Here is a 24,200-nt window from a genome sequence, read left to right as displayed (position 1 = left end):
GAGTGAGTTGACAGCCATGCCCAGAGACATAACCAAAGACGAGATGAGTCGTGCTGTTACGGTAGCTCGCCAGCACGTGGAAGAGATTAGTGCTTTCGAATGGCATGCTGGGAATAACATGTTAGCTCCCTGGCAAAATTCTGCGGCCTACAGCTACAGTGCTACCTACCACCTATATGCCTCCCTCATAGGCCAGCAGGAAGGATGGAAAGGACTTCAATCGCTGGAAGCGTCTAGAAACTTGGCTAATGTGTAAGTTATTCTTTTAAATTTTTGTTTAAGATTATCTAAATTGTTTTTTGAATTTTTAGGTTGAACTTGAACCTGAAATTGCCGGGTTCGCACTGCTGTAACGAAAATGTAGGACTTCGCCCGTGACACTGCAACACTTGTGTGTTAAGGAGACCGCTCTTTCGTCCATTTGCCGTGCATAGCCTGCTTGCACTGCAATGCATCTGCTTTGTACAACAGGTAAAAGTGTTTTTGAATGACTTTGATACAGATTGAATAATGCTACTCTGAAATTACTTAGGACTTACGACGCTTCATATGCAACAATCTTGCTTACCCCAATTGGGGTAGATCGAATTCGCCTTTGGAACGCATCTTACCTCCCCAATACGCAGATGGTGAATTTAATAGTTAGCTTCATTCAACAAGTTTACTTATTGTCCTAATTTTTAAAAGGCATTTGGACGTCCCGTGAATGGCCGGGACTATACCTCCGGGCTCCAGTTGACTCTGTCAGCCGCATCTTTTCGTAAGGCGTCTCAGATTATCCCGACAATCAATTCAATCAATTAACACAATTACTGTGATGCACTGGGGTCAACTTGTCGCTCACGATATTACTCACGTTCCTACTTTCCGTACATGTAAGCTAATTAATTCATTTTCTCTGTTTTTAATGAGCAAGGCTAATTTATTTTCTGTTGTGAAAAGTGACCAATTCGGCGATTCAATGTTGCACGGGTGACGGCAAGTACTTGTCACCTGAGCGAACTCTGTTTCCCCACCGAACCCACTTTGTTTCCCCATCGATGTGGACCACGACAATGAATTCTAGAGTCAATTTGGCGTTAGCTGTCACGATTTCGTCCGCTCTGTCATCGCTCCTCGAGAAGATTGCAAATTCGGTTATGCCGACCAGGTACTGTAGCTCGCTTTTTTCCTAATGATGCAATTCATTACTTTACTTGATTCGACTTGATTATGCAATTAGCTCAACCGAATTCCGGCCTATCTGGACGCTTCCGTCATTTATGGCTCGACTGCTGCTGAAAAAGTTGTCGTGTTACCCCAATAGACAATCGGCGGGGACTATGTTTGTTTTACCAGTCGATCCCGAACGAAAGGATTGTATTTCCGACGAATACGGAAGCCAATGCTTCGTCGCAGGTACGAATTCTAAAATAAATACTGGTTGGTTTGAATGTGGCTAATTTGTTAAAATAATCAGGTGATCAACGAGTCAATCAGTACACTGGTCCAACTGTGTCTTGCACATCGTCGTTTGGCTTCGTTTGCACGACAAGTATGCTAACCAGCTGGCTTTGATCAACTCCCAATGGGACGATGAGAAACTTTACCAGGAGACTAAGGAAATCGTTATAGCTTTGGTGCAACACATCACCTACAACGAATATCTGCCATCTGTTTTTTGGGTAGGTCAAACCGAATTATTAAGTCGAGAATCTTTCATTTCTATTTTTGTTTTGTAGGACCCAATTTAATGGAAGAATACGGCCTACTCCCTCTCACAACTGGTTACACTTACACATCCCGCTTTTAAGGCTCAAATAACAAATGAGTTTGATACTGCTGCATTCCGTTACGGACATTCATTCTCTCATTCGCAACTATACATGCAACGAGTAAAAAAAGGTGAAAGTGAAGTAATAACATTGAAGTGCTAACTAACGCATTTCTTTGCTGTTATAGACTATGATGATACCTACTGGTTTGTTTAATCTCTGTTGGCATCAATGAGAACTTTTTTTTATTTGTAAAATGAGCCAGTTTATCACAAATCTATTTTACTACACAAATTATCGGTTCCAGTCTAATTCTTCCATGTTTTTCTTCCGGTCCATTTCTCTTCCAGTCACTTTCTTCCTTGTTCTACTTCCGGTCCTTTTCTTCCAGTCCTATCCAGTCCCATCTTTCCGCTTTATTCATCCAGTCCATTTCTTCCATCCATTTTCTTTCATTTTCTACTTCCGGTCCATTTCTTCCAGTCCTATCCAGTTCCACCCTTCCGCTTTATTCATCCAGTCCATTTCTTCCATCCATTTTGTTTCATTTTCTTCCTTTGTTCCTTTTCTTCCCGTCCTATCCAATCCCATCCTTCCGCTTTATTCATCCAGTCCATTTCTCTTCCAGTCAATTTCTTCCTTGTTCTTCCTCCGGTCCTTTTCTTCCAGTCAAATTCTTCCCTGTTCTACTTCCGGTCCATTTCTTCCATCCACTTTCTTTCATTCGCTTCCTCCGGTCCTTTTCTTTCAGTCCTATCCAGTCCCATCCTTCCGCTTTATTCTTCCGGTCATATCTCTTCGAGATTTGTCTTGCATTTTTTCCGTTCTTCCGTTTCTTTTCCTCTACATCGCGCCTTATTTATTTCTTATTTTTCTTAAAAAATTTGGTGACTTTCTTAGCCCCGTTTTTAACATTTTTTATCCCTTTATCTTTTTTTTCTTTTAAACTATTACCAAATTTTTGTATTTTTTCTTCTACTTTTTCTAATTTCTTTTTGAACAAATTTTTTTTATTTTCAGATGGTTTTTTCCCGTCTTCTTTTGGTTTCTGCGGTTCCCGTTGCCCTTGTGCTGTCTGCTGATTGGTTACAGTTTGTTTGATTTTTCTTTCCTTTTCCTTTTCGCTCTTAGTTGTTCTTTCTACGAGCGTCTCGTCGGTAGGTTTTGTCTTGTCAGGTTTAGCTTTCCCAACCGGTTCTTGCTTCTTTGTTTTAAACATATCAGAAAAGAATTTCCCCAACCCTTTTCGGACCTTTTTTTCAGGTTGAATCGGAGGTGTTGCATACTCGTTATCCGGTAAATATTTTGCTTTTGAGTATTCTTCGGGTTCGTGGGGGTGCGGTTCATTTAGTTGTTCACTTGGAGCTACTTCCGGTTCATGCGCACGAGCCGCGTCTTCCGGTAAAGATAGGGCTGAATATTCTTCGGGTTCGTGGGGGTCGGGTTCATCTAGTTGCTCACTTGGAGCTACTTCCGGTTCTGGTTCTACATTTTCCGGTTCATGCGCACGAGCCGCGTCTTCCGGTAAAGATAGGGCTGAATATTCTTCGGGTTCGTGGGGGTCGGGTTCATCTAGTTGCTCACTTGGAGCTACTTCCGGTTCTGGTTCTACATTTTCCGGTTCATGCGCACGAGCAGCTTCTTCCGTAACCTCCTCCGCAGGATATGCTTCAAATTCTTTTTGGTTTTTGACTTTTTGTTTCTTTTGAGCTGTCGCAGTTTCACCCATCGGAATTGTCCACGCTACTGATGGCCGGCTTGGATGTATTTTAGCCTTATTTGCTGGTTGTCGTACTGGTTGCTCAATCGTGGTTCCAGAAACATTACGATCGGGGTGATACCCGTCGTGATGATTCTGGTTTCCGTCATAATTTTGAAAATGACGACCTTGTTGGCCATTGGAATTTGTATTTCCAATTGGATTACATCCGTAGTGGTGAATAATCCTATTATCATAGTTTGTATAATTTTGGATAAAAACGGTGTTTGGTGGAGCTCTATGAGATTCGTGGTTCTGGATATGGCGCCTGTTACCACCTTTAGGTTGGTGGTTAGGGCTATTTTGATCACATAAAATGTCCATCTGGACCGGATAACGATTACCCGTCCTTCGTACCGTCGGAGAGCTGTTTCCATTCCCGGATTCATCATAGACTTCCGGGTATCGATTATTACAGTTTGTCTGATAATTTCGCTCGTTCCGTTCAGCAGGATTGGTACTACATCGATCTGAACGACGGTCTGATTGATTTCGATTGCTTTTTTTACTTTCATATCGGTAATTGTTTATAATGTTACCGTTTAGATTATCAATATATATTACTGAGCTGCCTTGTGAGACTCCGGTTGGATTGTAGTCGGAGACACTACATGCCTGTTGGGTTTTTGTACCCTTGTCTGGTTTAACATGTTTTTTTATGGTTTTTTTGTTGATGGAGTGGGCGTGTTCCCCACTAATCAACAAACCGTCGCTAAACGGAATGCCAACATTTATATATGCCATGTTGAGAATAATTTTTGTCTTGTCTTGGGTAAATAATCGGTTATTTGCTTTTTTCTATTGATTCTATCGTGTTTTTTTGGTAAAAACAATTTTCAGTTGAAACAGTGTATTGGTAGTCACACCTTTACATCACCTCATGTCGAGCACCCTTATATAACCTCGCATCCAACTTTCCCTTCCGCAACTGCAATCCTGAAGGATTTTTCATTTACATTTCAATAACCTTGCAAGTTATTTGCATTTAATTTGCTCAACTTATATCTCCCTATTTTTACACTTAAAGTTCAATGATTAAAATTGAAAAAAAACGACCTATTACTTAAATAACTGCAAAATTAAAATGCATTTCTGGTTGTTGGCTTGTTGCGTCATGGTTGCGTCATCAAAGATTGCGTCATCACGTCGACGCTATAGACATCTGGTGGTGATTAGCATGTTTGGGCATGTTTGGGTATGTCTGGGCAGCGACTCGACTGACCCATCACAGCGTTATAACATGAATAAGCTCCTCCCCCTTGAGACATGAATAAGCTCCTCCCCCAAAATTTTCGTGACATTATCCGTGACATTATCCGTGACAGACACAGGCTCCTCCAGTCCTCCCCCAAAAAGCTTGCTGTTTTATTATATATGGATTGTTGGTTTCAACAAATTCGATTGGAATTGCGGCAAATATTTTGGAAAGGGGCTGTCACTTTCGTTGAGCAAATGACTCACGCCAATGTTTTCAAAAACAATTTTAATTCATCGATTGTTTGATTCAAAATTTGGCAATAAATTTATTAATTTGATTTCATTTCACCTTTTATTATTTTTATTGCCCCTTAGCCTTTAGTCGAAGATCTTTTTGCGCATGTTATTAAAGGCTTGAAGATACATCAGAAAATTTACTTTTTAAAAAGTCGCCTGTTAATTCCAAATGCACGGAAATTAAAAGGGCGCAGGAAGTCATAACATTATTTTATTGTTGTGCGATCAAAGAATCACGGCGACGCTATTGTCCTATGGCCCTCTGGCGACGTCGGTTAATTATGTTTCCAAAAATCTGATTTTATTTTAAACTTTCGTGCGATGGGTATGAGTAATGTGTTATCACGATTCAGAGAGGGAACGGTTTCTAAACCGACGGGAAACCGCATAATGGTGAGTGAGAGTGGTGAGATGTGTTTTTTAAAACCTGGCAATGTTGCACACCAAAATGTCATCCAGAAACCAGAATCCCAGACTTGATTGTTTTGGTTTGCAAAGCCGCCCAACAGGATCCCAGGATGGTTTTTACTTAAAAATGAAAAACGATGTCGTGCTTGTATCGTGGAAGAACTATGCGGTATGTCAAAGTATTGCTGTTAATTAAACCGTAAGAATGAATCACTTAATCAAAGGAAGTCAGATGCATGGCAAGTTGGCAACTCAGTTGCATCATAGATGTAAATGTTTTGCCTAGTAAAATGGTTATATACTTTTAGATCAGCTTAGATCATTGTGTCATAGAAACACGTCAAATCACGTCGTAAGATCTCGAGGCATTTTTTGATGTGTTGATTTGTTTTGTTTTGCCCTCTGTTTATTGATTTTCTCTTGAATTTTGTGTCATCACAGACACACAGGAGGGGGAAGAGGAGCCATGGACGAAGAGGTATAAAATTGTTGTGGGCTATAATATCCATTAAGAATTAAATGACTTCCATGTTTTCTTTTGCTCCTGTAGGTTTGAGCTCCTCAAACGATTGTGTGTCAGCATTCACCATTATACTACATAGGCCTCTCTGCTCTACAGTCTATCCATCATTAACCTATCAATTCACTCGTGTGGAAGGCAGCACTAGCCCAATCCAGGGCACCAGCTCATCCAGGAGCAGCAAGGAGGATCGAAGCATCAGAGAAAAAAGGAAAAAAAACAAGGAGCCCCCCAAAAAGATGGCGATCAATATAAGAGCTTACTCGAGAGACTCGGACACGAGCGCCGGAGTCGGAAACGCCATCATTCAACAGCATCACGCAACGCCAGGTTCCTCCTACTTTTTCTTTATTATTATTTTTATTCTTATTCTTTCACACATCATTTTCTTTTTGATTTATCACGTCGTCTCTCTCTCTCCTATTATATCGAATTGCGCTAATTTCAGTTATTCCTAGACAATTATCGGGTATAGATAGTCGTACACACATGTGCAGTAATTTAGCTCAAACACCCGGAGTAGAAAAAAGAAGCCGGGCAACAGATGTTTGCTCGCTCCTCCCCCCCACACACACAGACACACATCTTGTTCTTTTTTTCTGATTTCCTTCCGTGTTTGGTTGTTTTTCACCATCCGCGTGTATAAATAGACAAAAGATGGGAGGACGTAGAAAAACGGGTGGTGGTGGTGGGGGTTAAAATAGAGACGGGTCTTGTGTTGCCAGGTTGGAAAACGGCCTTGAGGTCGAGACAGACGTCAGTCGTTCACTAACCGCCAGCACCGAAGGCGAATTTCGTGTCGCCGTGTTTTACTTTTAACCGATTGCGCCTGACATCTTCCACCGCCGCCGCCTGCTTGTGTTTGTTTTGACTTGTCAATTGCTCCGGCACCCCTTCTCTCTAGCTCCGCCATCTTTTAACCTAAAAGGTACACACACATCCAATTTGTAGCTCGTTGATTGTTGCCTCACGCCATTGTTTCATATAGAAATTGCGTGCGGAAATGATTATTGTTTCGGTTTGAATCACGCTATAGAACTGGAAGACGGAATAGGGTTTAGGTTAGGTTTCTGCGCTGGAATGGTGGAAACGTAGTAATCACGCATCTTTCGTTTCTCGCCCTAAAGGAATGGTCAATGCGAGGGGAGGGGAAAAATGTCCGGAAGTGCTGGATGTGGGAGCCGTCGGTGTAGTAGCAGGGCAGCAGACAAGATGCGGTTATCTCACGGTGGGAGGGCGTAATAATAAAAGAATAAAAACAAAAAGGAAATCTGATCTGGATGTTGGCGACGATGTCGTCATCCAGCAGACGGAAATAAAAAGAAACTTTTTATCTTTTTTTGTTTTTCGTGGCGCAGCGAAACAATCTGTCCCAACATTCCGTAAAGGCTCCTGCGAAAAAAATCCTGTCCGACGTCTAACTATGGCAGACAAACAATCGATCAAACCAGCACCCAACTTCTTTTTATTTTTTCTTCTTTTGTTATTAGTCCGTATCTTATCCGGATTGGAATGTTTCATTGTGTTTCGACATGGCGCGAAAATTTGAATTCCTGTTTTTTTATTTTTTCAAAACTAGTGTTCTAAATTCGTGTTACGTGTATTTTAGGTGGGTGTATACATCATTTGCATATAGATAGCTCTGTATGCACGGCATCTGTATAGACACAGACACACAGACACACATTCTTATAATAAATATATCTGTGTGTGTTATTTATGTGAATGGGAAGTCGGAAGAGCATTCTCATAAATAGCCGAGCTGAGCTGTCGAACGACTTTATTAAGTGCATTCTTTTGCTGGGGGGTTTTTGATTGAACTTGTTTTTGTTAACATTTATTTTATCTATGTATCACTTTCCCATAGGATCACGGTGCCAAGAAGAAGAAATCGCGTTCGTCTTTCTTTTCGGCTTTGTGCGTCCGGCGGGCCAGCGAGGAGAACCTGTACAACGGCTGCAACAAACCCGTGGCCAACACCAACCGCAGCGTCACTCTGCCGGCCCTCCAGCCCTTCACGGTATACACAAATGAAATTAAATCAGGACGCGCGCTCGCCCGTCGAAGAAGAAATTGTGGCCGGTCGCGTTCTGGTTCACGACCCGACCCGCTACTTGAGCGGAAGCGGATCCAGCGATGATGGCAGTCTCAACAACGACGATCTCTTTGCTTCCTCGCTTCCGGCCAAGCCAGACATGAACCGCTCGTTGGGCTTCACCGACGTGGAAGATGTCGTCTGGTCTGATTCGGAGCCTCATCCGCACGATGGACCTCCTCCCAATCCGGCGGAAGAAGGCAAACTGCTGCAGGCCCAGAAATTGTTCGACTCGAACGTTTCGTGTCCGGATACGGCCGGCAACTATAGCGACGAGTTTGGCAGCACTTGGCAAGTTACAGTCCTCCAGCCGCATTCATCCGTCGCTGTCCGGCAGAGCGGAGGTGGTGGTGGGACCACCAGCTCGGATGACAAAGGCACCACCTCCTTTGTCGTCACCTGCGATTCAGATTTAGATCCACCCCATCCGCCCACTCCGCCTCCCAAGCGACCGCCAGCTCCCACCGATCCCCCATCCGCCGAACTATCTGAGACGGAGAAGGAAATCATGGTCCAGTTTCCACCCTGGCCGGGATCTCAGGACGCTCAGGAATGATTCCGGCGCCACCCAATTTCGCCTGCTCATCCCTCAACTCGTCTCAACTTCCCTCGGCGGATGAAGAAGAGGATCAAATCGTGACGTCATCAGCTCCACTTGCCGCCGCAGCACCGGATATTGATCCGTCGAGTCCCAACCAGCAAATGAGTCAGCGCGTTTTATTGCGTCACTTGAAGAACGGCTCGAAAAGCATGTCGGAGACTATTACTTCCGTCGATTCCGACTCTTCCGGACGTCGGGTGAAGGAGCATGAAACGTCGGCCAGCTCTGAGCCGCTCAGCCCTCCACCCAGCGAGCTGAATAGTCCCCTGCAGGCGGACGTTAATAACAGCGTAAAGTTTGTAGATAGCCTTTGACGGTTTGATTCATTGATTCATCAACAATCAATCAAACCGTTAGCGGCTTTGACCTCTTGAGGTAATTTCCTATTTACATGCTGTTTATTATTAATGCTCAATTAAAGTATCTTGGTTAGGGCGAATGGCAGGTCGTTCGTTTGTGATGTCAATGCTGGCTTTAGTTTTGTGAAAAATTCGGCAAAATACTACGACGATTGCGCCAGGATTCTTGGAAATATAATTCCACGTCGTTTGGCGCCCACTTTACATATTCCGTGGGCTCTGCCTTTCCAGCTCGATGACCCACCGATAGTGCCTACGACTTTTGGCAAGATGTATTAAAATGTTTTCAGCGAAAAAGTCGATACGATAATTAATCAGACCGCCGAGGAAACGTCATCTAGTGAGGATTTTCGGTGGTTCGACATTGGGCGATTTAACGAATCCACTTTGCCATCGAAAAACCATCGTAATCACAAAGTAATCATTTTGATGGGCGCCACTGGATGCGGCAAGAGCACGCTCATCAACGGTATGGTCAACTACATTCTCGGCGTCCGTTCCGCTTCAAATATGTCCGGGAAGAAGAAACGACCGCCAGGAACCAGGTGCATAGTCAAACGAGTAGAGTAACGGCCTACACTCTTCGCCACCATAACGGGATGGCCGTTCCTTATTCCATCACGATTATCGACACGCCCGGCTATGGGCACATAACAGAAAACAAAAGAGATAAAGAGACTACGCGCAAAATTCATCAATTTCTGACTCAGCAGGAGACTCATCGTGTCGACGAAATTCACGCCGCATGTTTCGTGGCCGCTTCCGGTGACAGTCGATTAACGACTACCCAGCGCCATGTTATAAATTCCGTGCTGCCCATCTTCGGTAAAGACGTCAAGGAGAACATTCGCCTACTTTCGTAGACAACGCACATCCTAGCTTTGTTGATGTTTACCTGGCCGCCGATTTCCCCGTGACATCCGAGTCGGCCGGAATCACGTTCAGCAAATTGAACTGTTCCGTCCTTTACGCAAACAACGATCAACAAGGAGAGGACGGTCCTTGTTTCGACGAATTATTCTGGGATATAAGCCAAGAGAATTTCTACTAAATTTTTATGACTTTATGACACAATGCATAATATGGATTTTTGCTATATAATTTTGACTCCAAATCACTTTTTTAAAAGGGGGTTTGTAGATAAAATGCAAAGGCCCTAACAGTTCAGACGTAAGACATGTCAAGTGATCAATAAGGTTCTATGGTAAAGATTTGAATCGAAATTACATAAAGCCTTAACATAGGTTATTTTTTTCATAAGATTCGACGATTGCACGAATTGTCGTAATTATCAGAATCGTCTTACAATGAGAAGAGATTCTCGTTTCGCATGTAACGTGTGCACTACCACTCTTTTAAAAAAACAAAACAGGGGTGATGCAACTCGATTAAAAAGAAATGTTCATACCTTTGTGCATAATCTTCGACGATAACTTTTCGGTCGAACGGTCGTCCTCGTGGAGAACTTCTTTCAAATTCAGATGCAGTTGTAGTAAAATATCAACAACATTGTTCCTAAAAAGGCAACGAAAAAAGGATAAATATATTTCACTTATAATGAGAATTCCAAGTAAAATATATATATTTACTCCAGTAGGCTATAAGTGTATGCTGATAAACGTTTCGTTTTGATGGCGTAGAGATAATCAGGGGTGTAAATATCTGGGAAATTCCTTTTCACTGTTGTTTTGAGTCTATGTATCTCCATTTCTTTTGGGATAATCTTTAATGAGATGAAAAATTTAGTTGTTAATCTCAAGTTTCAGTATAGACTAGTGATGGTGTACCTTGCTTGGGTCCCCTTCATCAGACACTGGCTATTCACTGGATTCTTCATCTATTGAATACACAAGTAGAAACGACTGCAACAGTCACACCGTTATTGAGAAGCCTAGACTTCCAGTTGTTTGAATATTGTGGCATTTTTAGCTAAGGGATTGTGTGACATGGTGTAAAATTGAACAGGCAAAGGTCCACAAGGAAAAATTTACCTGTAGAGTCTCTCAATTTCAGCATGGAAAGATTGTGAAAATCCAATGCAGGTGAAAGAACCATGGCTCATTTCTAGATAAGTTGCAATCTGAGAATCCTGGATTTCTTCAAATATGTCTTTGATGTAACGGCTTTGTTTCAACCGTGACGTGAAAGTGGATGGGGCACTAGTGAATAACACTGAGTAATTACGTTTGCTCATTCGCGAAACAAAAGAGATCTAAAGTATCCGAAATTTTATGGCAAATGCTCACTAAACCGGTAACAATACTTGGTTCAGACTTTCAACTACAACTGATGGACTTTCTCATATATAATAAAGTTTGTAACGATGAAATAAAAGCCCCACTACCAACACTTCAAATCGATGGCCACTGCGACGTGATTTTTGGCGGCCGGAACCCGGAATGCCGGAATGCTGCGGTCTGCAGACGAACTTGTTTGATTGGAATCGGTGTTGCCAATTCTGCTTGTTTCAATTAAAATGTTTCAAACACTGATTGACTGATTCGATTTTTTTTTCAGTTGGTTAAACACTTAAATCTCTAACTATGGTTGAATAAAATTTTTAGTAAAATGTGATGCATATGAAAATATGATATTGTCGTAGTATGATATTATTTAATGTTGTGCCATGAAATAAAATAAACATCCAGGCTTGCAAGTTGCTAAAAGACAAGCCTAAAAGTAAACGAAAAAAAAGCCGTTATGCATAGCTATATGGAAAATGTTGAAAAACTAACACTGAACATAGAAAAAGCTTTAGTAAGAAATTGAAGTCAAATGAATTAGGAAACAGCAAATGAATTCAGAATAATTATCGATACTCTGCTGTTGGCTCACCCGAGACCCATTCAGGTGTGATCTAACCGTTTCGTGCGTGATGCGACAAACCGATTTGATATCACGTCCTTTGTTAGATCCTACATCTGAAACACGTCTATCTAGCACGACGAATATTACCGGTTTATCAATGTTCTAATTTGGCTGGAGCCAAAAAATTATTTCTAACTTTTCCGCATCTTTTTTTTTTTTAAATAAACGAAAGAAGTTCACCGAGCTTGTCTCAAGGGCGTCAGCTCAAAAACGCAGATAATATTAATGAACCAGGTAGTATACCTTTTATATAGATACAGCAGAAGCTATAGGAGAGACACTCGTGTGTAACATGTCAACCATCATTTCACATTCCGAGGGACTTGCGCTGACGAGAATACTACACGCTTAACGATTCCGGGCAGCAGGGCAAATAAGGATCTTCCGCCTTTTATCGCATCCGCGCCAAAAGCCGTCGCCATCCGCGCTTTGAAAATAAATTAAATCCCAGATAGTAATCAACCTTGAATATAGTTTTTTTTATTGCAAATGTCGAACGAGCGTTTCTAAATTTTGAATTTAATAAACCCAAATTAATTGACGTTTTTTAATTGATTCAATTTTAATTCGATATTCGTACATAAGATTAGTTCAGTAGACTCGGCAGAGAACGACATTTGGTGAATGCGCCATTCGGTTAGTTCAGCATGCAGATATCCGAACTCTGACATTCACTTCAACAGTGAGCTTCTTTATGATAGGAAAAATTTCAATTTCTAGGTAATTTACGCAAAGCTTTCAGTATCAACTTGTTAAAGACACATAAAACAATCAATTTAAAAATAATTGCTTTATTGTCCCACCTCCACCCACGATTCCACCACCTTTTAAAGTCACATACATAGATATATACATACACTTACACACATACATATGCATACAAATATACATTTATGTCAACCCGTTGGCTGCCACGCCATATAACCTGTAGGTTGTACTCTCTACTCACTACGCGCCACGTCTGAAGGATCCACGGCCAAGGTGGGACTTGCCATTGCTGACAAGTCCGGGCTGACACGGTGACAGGAGAAGATGAAATGCACGCCTCTAGAATCCATCACCGTATCGACAAGGGGGAAGTCCCTATGGTGCACTGCCTAACAGGGCCTTTCGGCGAATCAAGCTAAGGAGCAAACAGGGGAGAACAAAGGCGTGGCAGACAACGGGTTAACTAACACAAACATATTACCAACAACAAATGATGATCCGCGCTGACTTCTTGGAGATATCGGCGACGTTTTGGTGTCAATCTTCTCAACGTTTCCTCTGCATTACCTGAATAAAGATAAAACAATTCTTATTTAGTGACATGCCAATAAAAGTTACATAATACAGATAGAAACAATAATCAGGTTTTTTAGCTCAAAGATTTAAAGGTGCAATTTTTTAAACTTAAATTCAAGCTTACAATATTGAGAACTATACACAGAACAAAGCTCACTTGCTAGTTTGTCGAAAATTTTCCGGAAGTATACCGGAAGTAGCAATAGCTCCTCAACTGTTGACCTGTTGTCAAAATAAACCAGATATTCGTGATCCCCATGAAATTTGGGGTCGATCTGATATGTTTTAAACGAAATCCAGAATTTGGCCAAAATCGAGAATTTTCCTGAGACATAGAGCTGTATTTCACGACGGCGTGACAAAGACATATCATTATAAAAGATTAGTAGATGTACGATGAGGAATTTCAATTGACTAGGCGAAGTTAGACGAGAGATGGAACAATGGAAAGAGTATACAGAGCGATGAAAAACGAGATATAATACACTACGATGCAACGATGGAGAACAAATTCATGCGATACATGTCATATAATCACATGCAAAACCATTAAGGAGCTGGAGTATAGGCTTCCTGGTCATCCCCATGTCCGCGGATGTGGCGATGAATAATGGAGACAGATCCCTGGATAGCCATCAGACGGCACTTCCTCCGGAGGCGGCGCCAAGGAGCCGGGGGGATGTTGAGGGCGACAGCAACCGCGTTGTTTGAAGGGAGCCAGGATCCCAAGGCGCCAATAACGAAGGGGAGAGTTAACCCCAGGCAGCTGTATTTCTCTATTTTTCTGGCATGGCCAGCGTCGAGGGACTCAGGAGCGTCGAAGGTGATGGTGAGATCAATTATTGTTGGTGGGTCGGTCGAGAAGATGACTATGTCCGGCCTCAGGGTTGAGCCAGGGAAGACTCTGTTGACAGACGCTGCATGGCCGGCCCTGGTGATGGTTTTCACAATTTCCGCCAGCACAAGGTCGTGTCGGCGGCCAATGGCCGGAAGATTACTGCGGCAATGGCTGGTCACGTGTGAGGTAGTCTCGGCATCGACCTTGCATCTCCTGCACTTGGTGTTGGGAGCAGAGCAACCAGGATTCCCGAGGAGCGGAAGCAGGCCGAGGCGGCTCTTGTGGATGAGATTCCACTCGTTGAATGAGAGGCAGGTCCGATGAGATGAGAGGCGGGCAACGTCGTTAGATGGGTCAAGTAGTAGCCCCCTTGCTACCCTGCCCTGATGCAAGGCATTCGTGAGGGAGATTGTCCAGCGTTTCCGGATGACTGTGCGGAGGCCCCTTACAGCTTTCAGAGAGAGGCAGGAGACGTCGTCGGCGATCACTTTGGTCGATTCATCGCCGGATACATCGATCCTAACCTCAAGTCTTCGTGCTGATTTCCTGGCACGGGACCAGGTATTGGAGCCGCACTTGTAGAAACGGGTGTCATAGAGTCCACCTTCTAACGAGCCAGAGAGGTAGTTAGAAAGAGGCAGCGGATCAGGTGGCTTGCCGTCAAATCCCCTGGAGATGTTTTGGCTGAGCTGGGCTCTGGCAGTGAGGCGGACAACCGGATCGTTGCTATCGAGGAGTTGAGTGGCACGAGCGATGATCCAGATGTCCGAATCTTTTGCCAGTTGAGAGGCACCTAAGCCGCCAGCCCTGCGATCAGAATAGAGGAAGCCGTTATGAGCAGTGTGGGGGACGTTGGCAACGAAACGGAGGAATTCGGCACAGCGAGCATCCATCTCATTGAGAAAACCGCGAAGGACCCTCCCTGTGGCGAGATGATGAGAGAGAGACGGCAGTAGGTGGGCTCTGTAAACCTCCAGTTTTTGCCAAGGCGCCAAGTCAGAATCGGCGACCTTAATCAGCTTGTCGGGCAGATCACAGACGGGTCGAAATGTTAGACGAGTGCCCATGGGGACTCCTAAGTAGCACTCGCTCTCTCCTTCCTCCAAGCAGCGAAGAGAGGTGCCATGAATGTGCAGGAGAGATGAGTTGGTGGCCTTACCCTTGGACAGGGAGAGGAAAGAGCATTTTGCGACGTTGAACCTGAGCCCGAGTTTCGCCGCCACAGCAAGCATGGCGTCAAGAGTAGGCTGAAGCTGATCAGGAGAGGATCCAATGAGGGAGAGGTCATCCGCGTAAGCAGTGGCCTTCAGCAGGGAGCCGAAGAGATTAAAGCCTTGGTTGGTAGGATCCTTGGCGCAGCGGATGAGGGGCTCAGCGGCAAGGTTGAAGATGATGGAGCTTAGTCCATCTCCCTGACGGACACCGGACGTGGGATGGACGGTGACCAGTTCCTTGTTGACAACAAACTGGAAGATGCTGTTGGTGTAGATGTCAGTGAGAATGTCACGGAGCTCTGTCGGGATCGGAAGACTCTGAAAGAGTTGATGGAGGAAATCGTGGGGGAGCGAGCCAAAGGCGTTGGCAAGGTCGAGCCAGCAGATGGTGAGTCGGCTTTTCTTGAGCTTGGCCTGTTCGATGGCCGATTCCAGCAGCATGGTGTGTTCTTGTATTCCATGGACCCCAGGAAGGAAGCCCTTCTGTTCAAATGACAACCAGTCATTGTCGGACGCGACTGCGGTAAGGCGGGATGCTATGGAGCTCGAGAAGAGCTTGTATATGGTGGAAAGCAGCGATATGGGCCTGAAATTGCCGTAGTCGTCAGTAGGGCCCTTCTTGTATACCGGGATGGTGCGAGCCGATTTCCAACAGGCAGGAATGCCGTAGAGCCAGACCGCAGCGTAGAGGAGCTCAAGCAGCCGCCCAAAAGGGTCCAGACGAAGAATGTCTTTGTATTCAACGCCGTCAGCTCCAGGAGAAGTATTGGAGGCCCGTTTGAGCTTGTGTGCGACCTCCTGGCTCGATGGTGGAAGTGAGAGCAAGGAGAGGTCGTCATCGGACAGAGGGGCCCAAGAGCATGCGTCGTACGCCGCTTTCGCTACCATAATGTCCGCTTCCGGAGGGCGAGGCTGCTCATAGGTGGCCTTGAGGAAGAGTGTGGCGGACTCGATGGAGCCAGTGTAGCACTGCGATGTCTCGCCCAGAACCTTGCGTACGGCCCTCTTCGGGTATCTTTTGAAGAGTGCTTGGAGTTTGCTGGCCGCCTCCCATCGCTTGGCATTGTTCTTCTGACGGATTCGCTGTTGTTGCCTGGACTGGTGCCTATGCGTGTTGGACCTTTGAGGTGACGTACGAGGAGGACGAGGAGGTCTAGAGGCCTCACTGTTAGATGGGTCGTCTTTCGAAGTGCGAGAGTGCCAGTCGGCAGCGAGATCAGATGCGATCGTGTCCAGCTCAGTCCTGGAGGAGCACTCCATGATTATGGGAGCCCAGTGTTCGTAAAAGAGGTTGGCAGGAGTTGGACCGTCTTCTTCGTCAGGCAAGCTGCCGTCCAGATCGTCTACTCCTAGTTCGAGAGAGGGACTGGAAGCGCCGGAGTTCGTGGTAGGCGAAGTCCCGAGAGGAGAGTGAGGCGAAGAAATTGGCTGGTATGGAACGGCAGGGCCTTGGTGAGAGACGCATGCTGGCAGATTGATGGTAGGTGGAGCAGGAGCTCGTCTTGTCGCTGGAGGCGTTGGCTGTGGCCTAGCGTGTGAAGGGAAAAGAGCCGGATGTGGTGCATCAATGCCTGCCAGTGGGAAGTTAGCCGAAGGAGCAGGATCCCGACGGGGCCTGCCAAAGCGTGCCGTGGGGGGAGAGCAGCCCGAGTGTGGTGATGGGATCCATGAATCGTCCCTTGTCCTTCGAGTAGAGGTGTCATCAGGCGTCTCGTAGTAGGTTGGAGCAGGAGTATGAGCAGGTGTAGTCCTCACAGTATCCAAAGAGGCACAGTTAGTTGCCCCAGCCAGGGCACCATTCCTGCTGGCCTGTTTAGCAGCCGCACGGGCAATGACAGAAGGGTAGCAGCGGTTGGAGCAAAACTTCTTCTTGTCGTTGTGGCAGATGAAGGTATTTCTGCAGGCACTGTTGCCACAGGCTTTCTCCATGTCGACGGATAGACGGATGGCCAGAGGCTGCCCCGATTCAGTGAAGTAGAGTCGGAGTAGAAGAGTCGGTGTAGTAGAGTCGGTGTAGTAGAGTCGGTGAAGTAGAGTCGGTGTAGTAGGATCGGTGTAGTAGAGCCGGTCAGTTGACGCGGGCCAACGAGCCGGACAAACTGACGGATGAAAAAACCAGCTGACACTGGCCGGAAGGCGGACAAGCTGGCGGAAAATTAATCAGCTGACGCGGGCCAACGAGCCGGACAAACTGAGCGGAGGTGAAGAGTCAGCTGACGGGCAATGAAGCCGGACAAACTGTGATGCTGGAACAACTGGAACGTAGAAACAGCAGACGGAAACAGATGACGGGCTGAATAGCTGGACACTGACACTGGACACTTGGACACTGGACACTTTGACAGCTGACTGGAAGGGCGTTGACGAAAGACGACGGAGTGAAACAGGATTTTGCGGACGGTCCGGCGGAACCGACCAACGCAATCGGGCGGGAGATAAAAGGAGAAATCACGGACGATCTGGCGAGATCGACCAATGAGTTCAAACAAACGGGGGGAATATCCACGGACGATCTGACGAGATCGACCAATGAACTCTCGTCACACGACACACAGCAATTATTATATTGAACAGGACAAACGGACGATCAAGAATGAAATATAATAATTGTAAATGTTGCTTTCTTCGGGTTGAAGATCTGGACGACTGCGACGTAATCTGCCAGCTGGCCAGTTTCTTCGTGGTTATTTTGTACGTCGAATGAATATTTACTGAACTACTGAATAATTTTCTCCCTGCCACATTTCACCCAGAAGCCAATCGCAGATCACAACAGACGAAATTCCCAGGTGATGATGGACGCCAGTCTAACTTCTACTTCACTTCCAATGTCGTCCAAATTCGCCAATGTCGCAGTAGTAGGAGGGGTGGTGTAGTTTGGTCGGTGTAGTAGCTCTGGTGTAGTATGATCGGTGAGTCAGTGGGAGTTATCCCGCTAGGTGTAGGTCTGGTCACTGAGAGAAAAGGCGGCTCCGCCGGCTTGATTAAATGAGAAGAGGAACTGTATAAAACTTGACTTGCCCAATCACTCGTGCCGAAGCAATTAGGCGAGTGCCGAGTAAGCCTAGTGAGCAATTCGTCCAATTGGTTGATCAGTAACTTCCAATTCCCATATGCCAACGAAATCCAGAATTTGGCCAAAATCGAGAATTTTCCTGAACTATAGTTCAGGGAAATTCTCAAAACCGGAAGTACGAAATCGTACAAAAATTAACATGAACTTTACCACAAGTTTCACTAGGATCACGAATATGTGGTTCTTTTGTACGTAGAATGAATATTTACTAAACTACTGACTGAAATGAGAAAACCGGAAGTAGAAAAAAATGCAATTTTCGAAAATCTAACAAGTGAGCTTTGTTGGGGGAATAGTTAACGTCAGTTTTCACTAAAAGATTTCCACACAATAGCTACCGATAACTGTTTAGAGATTTACAAAGTAACTAAAACTGACTCGTTTTGACAGCTGAAAATATGGAAAAGCCATCTAGCGTTAGAAAAAGAAACTTCAAAGTTGCACTTCGTTTACGCGCCATAAGGTCCTAATTTTTGAATTTTTGAACTATTACACAGAAATGGAGTTTAACGCAAATAGATTGCGTGCTTTTGCAGCGCTTCACAATCGTTTCGGCGAAACGGACTTCTTTGGCCAACGTCGTCAGGCTCACTTCATCGCTAGGCGCACTTATCTCCTGTAAATAATCGGAGACGACTACAATGTTAACAAAATACGTCGTTTCGGGTTCGAGTTACTCCAGTCGACAGCTTGATTCACTGGACGGAATGCCCAGTTCATCGGCGGAAGACGCATCCTGTCCGTTCTGCCAATACCGAATGCGATAAGTGTACCGTTGACTTCCAACGCCGGAATTCTTCCATCCAATTTCTGCTGTGCTTTGCGTAACCAATTCAACCACGACGTCAGTTGGAGGTTGTAAAAAGGATTTCTTGTTGTTCTCTTTCTTAGCCATTCTGTTCGGCTGTATTAATGGTGGTTGAACACTTTTCATTTGATGCTGGTTGTTAGGCTGGAATGACTTCCGGGTGGCTGGAATTTCTGTTGCCGAACACACCGATTCCCTGTCCGTGTTTGTTGCGTCATCTTCGTCAGCGGACGCCGTTTCGTCGTCCATGATTTTGCTGAATTCACTACGACCGATGCAGGTATCGGCCGCCACTCGGAATCTAATCGTCGATCCATTTTGTTTGGTTAAGTTGAGTATTAGATGATTTTCTCCCGGTTTCGCCGTTTTCTTCTGAGTCCATGATTCGGTGGAACTGTCATCCAATTGATACTCAACCAGAAAAGAATAAGGAAACCCAGGATCTTCATAGTTCCACTCTAGACGAACGGTTGATTTCTTGCTTTTGCGATTCTCTTGGACGTCAGCGATCCGCAGATCCGTGGGAGGTCTGGGCAATCGACCCAACTTGCCCTTTAGCAGATTGGCAGCTTCGTAAACAGAATATTGACACCCGATTCCACTGCCAAAGGTGATACAGAAGTGGACGTGATCAATTAAGTGTTTATTCTTATTGACGTGATCGGCCAACTCACACGCAGCACTAGTTGCTCGACGATGCGTTCCAGGCTCTCGGGCACTATCCGCTGCGGTTGCAGTTGTTGCAATTGTTGCGGTGGCGGTGAGAGGAGCATGAGCGGTTCCGGGTCGACTGCCGCCGCCGCCGCCCTGGACGAGGACGGACCGGCAATTTCAACTTGAAGCGTCCCGCTCGATTCCCGCAGTTGTTCGTCACGCATCTTTCCATTGACGGCGCTGCTGCTGCTGCTGAGGCCGCCGCTCCCAGCATTTGTACAACTCGTTGGTTCCGCTTCACTCTGGCTGCTCACAACCTGACTCGTTTCCCGACAAGGTTCAGACCGACGCCGCCACGCTCCAAATTTCCGCATCTGAAATGTTGACGGGAGGATGATAAAGAGAGCGACAACCGCACAGACAACATTTGAGGTTAAATTCCTGGTGCCAAAAGTCGCCAGTGTTTTTTAATTTAATTAGCAAGTGTACCTTGCTTTTAGCCGCTTCGGCCGCCGACGGACAGCTGTGCGTACTGCACTTGCGCTCGTGATCGACGTCGCTCTTGTCCTGACTGACGCTCCTGTCGCGCGAGTCCAAACTCCTGCGCAATCGTCGCGGGATGAGCGGCGACTGTTCGAAATTTAAGAGAATAAAATTAAATAAAAAATGCCGCCGAATGAATAAATCGGTGAAAAAAAGGGGGAAACGAGAGACTCACTTCACGCGGACTGGATCCGTCGTGGCTCAATTTTCGACCCTTGCGGCTGCGACCTTTGGCCGTGAGGCCGGCGGTCGAGTTTGCGCCTCTCCAGGTATTCGGGAGCCGAGTGCTGGTACCTCTTGACGTGGTGGTGAGCGGCCGATGAGGATCCGCTGCCAGAAGAGGTGGCGCTGTAAGCGTAGTCTCCTCGGTCGTAGCCCTGGCTGCCGCTGTTGCTAGCCGGCCGCTCCTGGTTGCAGCGCTGGTCCTGACCCAACTGCAGGACCAATTGGCAGGCGTGGTGTGGAATGACGGCGTCGTAGTTCTCCAGGATGACACGCTTCAATTGCAGCGCCCATTCCCTTTTCTGTTCCAGATTCCTTGCCTGTTTCGAGTTTTCCCAAACCAAAAAACAACAACAATGTCAATGACAAATGGTAAATTGACTGGACCGTACAAGGCCTTTTTTGCGTTGGTTGCTACTACGCTATATTTGCATATTTCCTTGGGTGGTCGTTAATAACCAAACAAACAACAAATAAAACCCAGAGAGAAAGAGAAAGAAAAGAACCGAGATTGGACTAAATTGCACCGAATTTTTGCGTTTCTTTTTGTTTTTTTGTTTTTGTTTTTCATTTTTGTTGGCCATATATTTCATTCTCATTCTCATTAACATACCTCGAGGTGTACTGCTGGCGCGGGTTGTCAAACAGGATGACGTGAAAACTAAGCGGCTCGCCGGGAACACTCTCAATCAGCATGAGATTGGAACACTGCAAAGGAGATAAACGGGTATGATAATCATGTCGAGTCTGGCCAAAAAATTCGGGACCACAGCTGCCCGGCTAGCCAGCTAGTTGGCACTGGGCACTGGCATCCGAATGTACAAAATACATACCATGATGTGAACTTTGCAGCCCAAAGTGCCGTCCTCCTTTCGCTTGACGATGAGCAACATGCGATCCAGCAAGAAAACGTGGCGGGGCGCCTTGGCTCCGTACATGCGGAACGAGCCCTCGGCCACCAGTTCGCCGTAGGTGGTCAGGTCCTCGCCCGGCCAGCCGTCCAAAAGACTCTACACCTCCTGGACTCTGACGGCGTGTTCGTGCTTTCGCTTCATGTCGTTGATATGGTGAGCGATGCCCGTCATGGCCGACAGGGCCACGATGATGTCCGTGTAGCCGGGCGTCTGCGATCGGTCGCAGTGCTTGACAATGTTCTGCAGCAGCAGGTGGTACTTGAGGATGCGCTGGACCGGTTTGAGCAGGTAGGAGCCGAGCGGCAGCGTGTGCTGCAATTGCGTCTGCCTCTCGCGACACGCCCGGCTGGCGCTGGCCGCCTCGTTCCTCATCAAATCTGTCAGCACCGACACTTTCCTAATTTGAATCAAAAATTAAACAAGAAAATAAAAAAATTAAGTCCGTCGTGTCAAGAAGGAAGAGAGAAAATGGGGCGTCGTCCTGAGCAGAGAGGGGGGAACCAAAGGAAAATAAATCGAGAAAATTTGAATTGATGGATTGGATGATTTGTTATCACGTGTGGTGTGGTGGGTGGCTGAGAACTGGGCAGGTATATAGAGAGAGAAGAGATGCCAGGCTGGATTGCATTAGTTATGGTTATGGTGGCTAGTTTCCATCCAGCTCACGACGGACAATGAAGAGGAAAAGGGAAAAAATAAATGTGGAAAAGACAATGTGAGAGCCCACCTGGGGTAGTTTGGTGCAGTAGTCGGTGTAGATGGTGAAGCCGGAATTGTTGCGGACGAAGCAGCGGGCCACCTCGACGGGATCGAGCCCGCACGACAGCAGTTGCGTCAGGAATTGGCTGTTGAAACGGTAAATGTCGTCCACGTGCCGAAAAGGGCGACCGCCTGTTCGGGACTCAGCGGCGCTCGCTCCCCTTCGTCCCGCCAAAAATACAAATAACCCTGGGAACGAGAAAGGAAGACAAGAACATTCAGACAAGTCGTCAGCAAAATAAAAGAAAAGAAATAAAAGAGATGGAAATGATGAGCCGCCCCGAGTCGAGTCATCAATCTCGCATCTCCCTTGTAAAGTAGCTACCCATTTGTTTCTCCATTATTTAGACCCTCTGGTCATAATTCTCTTTTTCTCCTTGTCGCGCCCCATCACATCGTTTCGACAATAGAGAGAGAGGGGGGGGGGAGGTTTTTCTTCCCAGGACAAGAAACAACACAAGAAGTAAAAGAAGAAGAAGTAGTACATGATTCATTATTATTGGGACGTGTCGAGAAATTCCCCCCCCCCCCAAAAAAAAAAAAAAAAAACGAGACGTGAGCGATTTACGACATGTTACGCGTCTTGTACTTTCCGTTCGTTCACCAACCGGCAGACGAGAGAGAGAAAATGGCTGGCGCACAAACACGGCAGAGTCTCTCACCTGAATCATCGACTCACTTCTCGCTCGCCACCGGCAAGGGTTGGGCCCTTTCCTTCTTACAACAACTACTACAAAAGAGGTACACAAAAGTCATCTCTCTCTGCATTTTCTCTCTCAACTTAACCCCCCCCCGCACCCCTGGAAAACCTTTCAAAAAAATTTAGAAAAAAAAACTGAAATTCTTTTTTCGTGAGTCGTTTGTTTTGTCGATGGAATGGGCTGGCATGGGGGTTGGAGGGCGAACGAGTCCAACGAACCCCGAGACCTCATTCCTGCGGGAAGAAGAATCGTCGGGTTGGGTGTTGATATGAGAACGAACGGGAGACGGCGGGAGATGGCGAGGGAGAGAGTGGAGAAAGGAGGAAAGACGGATAGAAAAAGAGACGATGAATAAATGATCAATGCATCCTCTATCCCCATGCCCCGTTCTTTAGAGCTTTTCTTCAGAAGAAGAAGAAGAAAAAAGTTAAGTGAAGTAGTAGTAGCTAGAAAGAGGCAGCAGTGGCGACGACGACGACCATACAACAGCCAAATGTATGGGGACGGACGGGGTTGAGTCAAGACAATCTTTTATTTTTTCCCCTGCGAGTCCTGCGAGTCCTGCAGCTTGGCTTTATCCTCTGCGTGGCATTTCTCGTCATGAATAATAATGATGATGGAATAGATCTCTGCCTCAATGTCTGACCCGTACCTAAGTAAGTCTAACTCTTTTCTCTATAAGGACATACGTGTGTGCTGCTCACACAAAAGACGAGATACATCACCAAATACGGGGCCACAGCCTAGCACAAGAATAAAAGAGGTCTAAGGTCTTCTTCTTGTTTTCTCAAAAGGTATTTTCTCTCTTCTGCCATCGACTATATCAACTCTTTTTTCTTCTTTATTTATTTATTTATTATTATTTTCTTTTCATGTTCAAAGTCGGCAGCCGGGTAGAAAATGAGGCAGGAGTAAGAAATGAAGAATCTGACCAAAGAGAAAGCCTCAAAAAATAAGAGAAGAAAAAAGATGAGACTCTACGGCTGGAGGAGGAACGAAGAAGAAAAAAAGTAGTAGCCGTACATTTCTAATTTTTCCCCTTTTTTTTATTTTTTAAAAGCTTGGAGCCAAATGGCTTCATCAACGAGACTACGAGGCCCATAGCATCTCAAACTACCACGGCTGGAGAACCTCAACTTTTTCTTCTTTATTTCTCCTTTTTGTTTTTGTTTCTCGCTCAAGCCCCCAGGGCTCATATTCCACTCGACCATGTTTGTATATGCGTGCGCTCATGTGAGCGCCATGCAAAGTCACGTTCCTCACTTCCGGCCGGATGGCCGTATCGTCCAAACACCCTACCCAGTACCCAGCCACCCAGCCACCCTTTCG

At 45.7% G+C, this 24,200-nt stretch overlaps 2 protein-coding genes and 2 long non-coding RNA genes across 6 annotated transcripts in view; 2 read left to right on the top strand and 2 right to left on the bottom strand.

Moving 5' to 3' along the window:
* The window catches only part of LOC124314183 (rho guanine nucleotide exchange factor 2-like), a 63,685-nt gene that overhangs the window by 21,284 nt on the left and 18,201 nt on the right, over window positions 1-24,200 (bottom strand). The gene's annotated exons all lie outside the window — the stretch shown is intronic.
* LOC124319060 lies at window positions 1,266-2,861 on the top strand. Its single transcript, XR_006912760.1, has 4 exons — window positions 1,266-1,398; window positions 1,460-1,664; window positions 1,722-1,884; window positions 2,775-2,861. It is a non-coding gene; the product is annotated as an uncharacterized LOC124319060 (long non-coding RNA).
* Window positions 5,877-24,200, top strand: part of LOC124314010 — a 379,219-nt gene continuing 360,895 nt past the window's right edge. The window contains exon 1 of the mRNA XM_046778973.1: window positions 5,877-5,893. The gene's annotated coding sequence lies outside the window, so the exon portion shown is untranslated. The remainder of the gene's footprint in view (window positions 5,894-24,200) is intronic.
* LOC124319669 lies at window positions 10,089-11,166 on the bottom strand. 2 transcript variants are annotated; one of them, XR_006913372.1, is made up of 4 exons: window positions 10,982-11,166; window positions 10,778-10,919; window positions 10,580-10,713; window positions 10,089-10,505 (listed from the first exon to the last, which is right to left on the bottom strand). It is a non-coding gene; the product is annotated as an uncharacterized LOC124319669 (long non-coding RNA). The 2 variants fall into 2 exon arrangements; XR_006913378.1 differs by having other exon boundaries at window positions 10,778-10,881.

This window comes from Daphnia pulicaria, chromosome 1 (genome assembly GCF_021234035.1).
Source record: "Daphnia pulicaria isolate SC F1-1A chromosome 1, SC_F0-13Bv2, whole genome shotgun sequence".
Classification (NCBI taxonomy): Eukaryota; Metazoa; Arthropoda; class Branchiopoda; order Diplostraca; family Daphniidae; genus Daphnia; species Daphnia pulicaria.
This window is presented reverse-complemented; position numbering and strand designations above follow the sequence as displayed.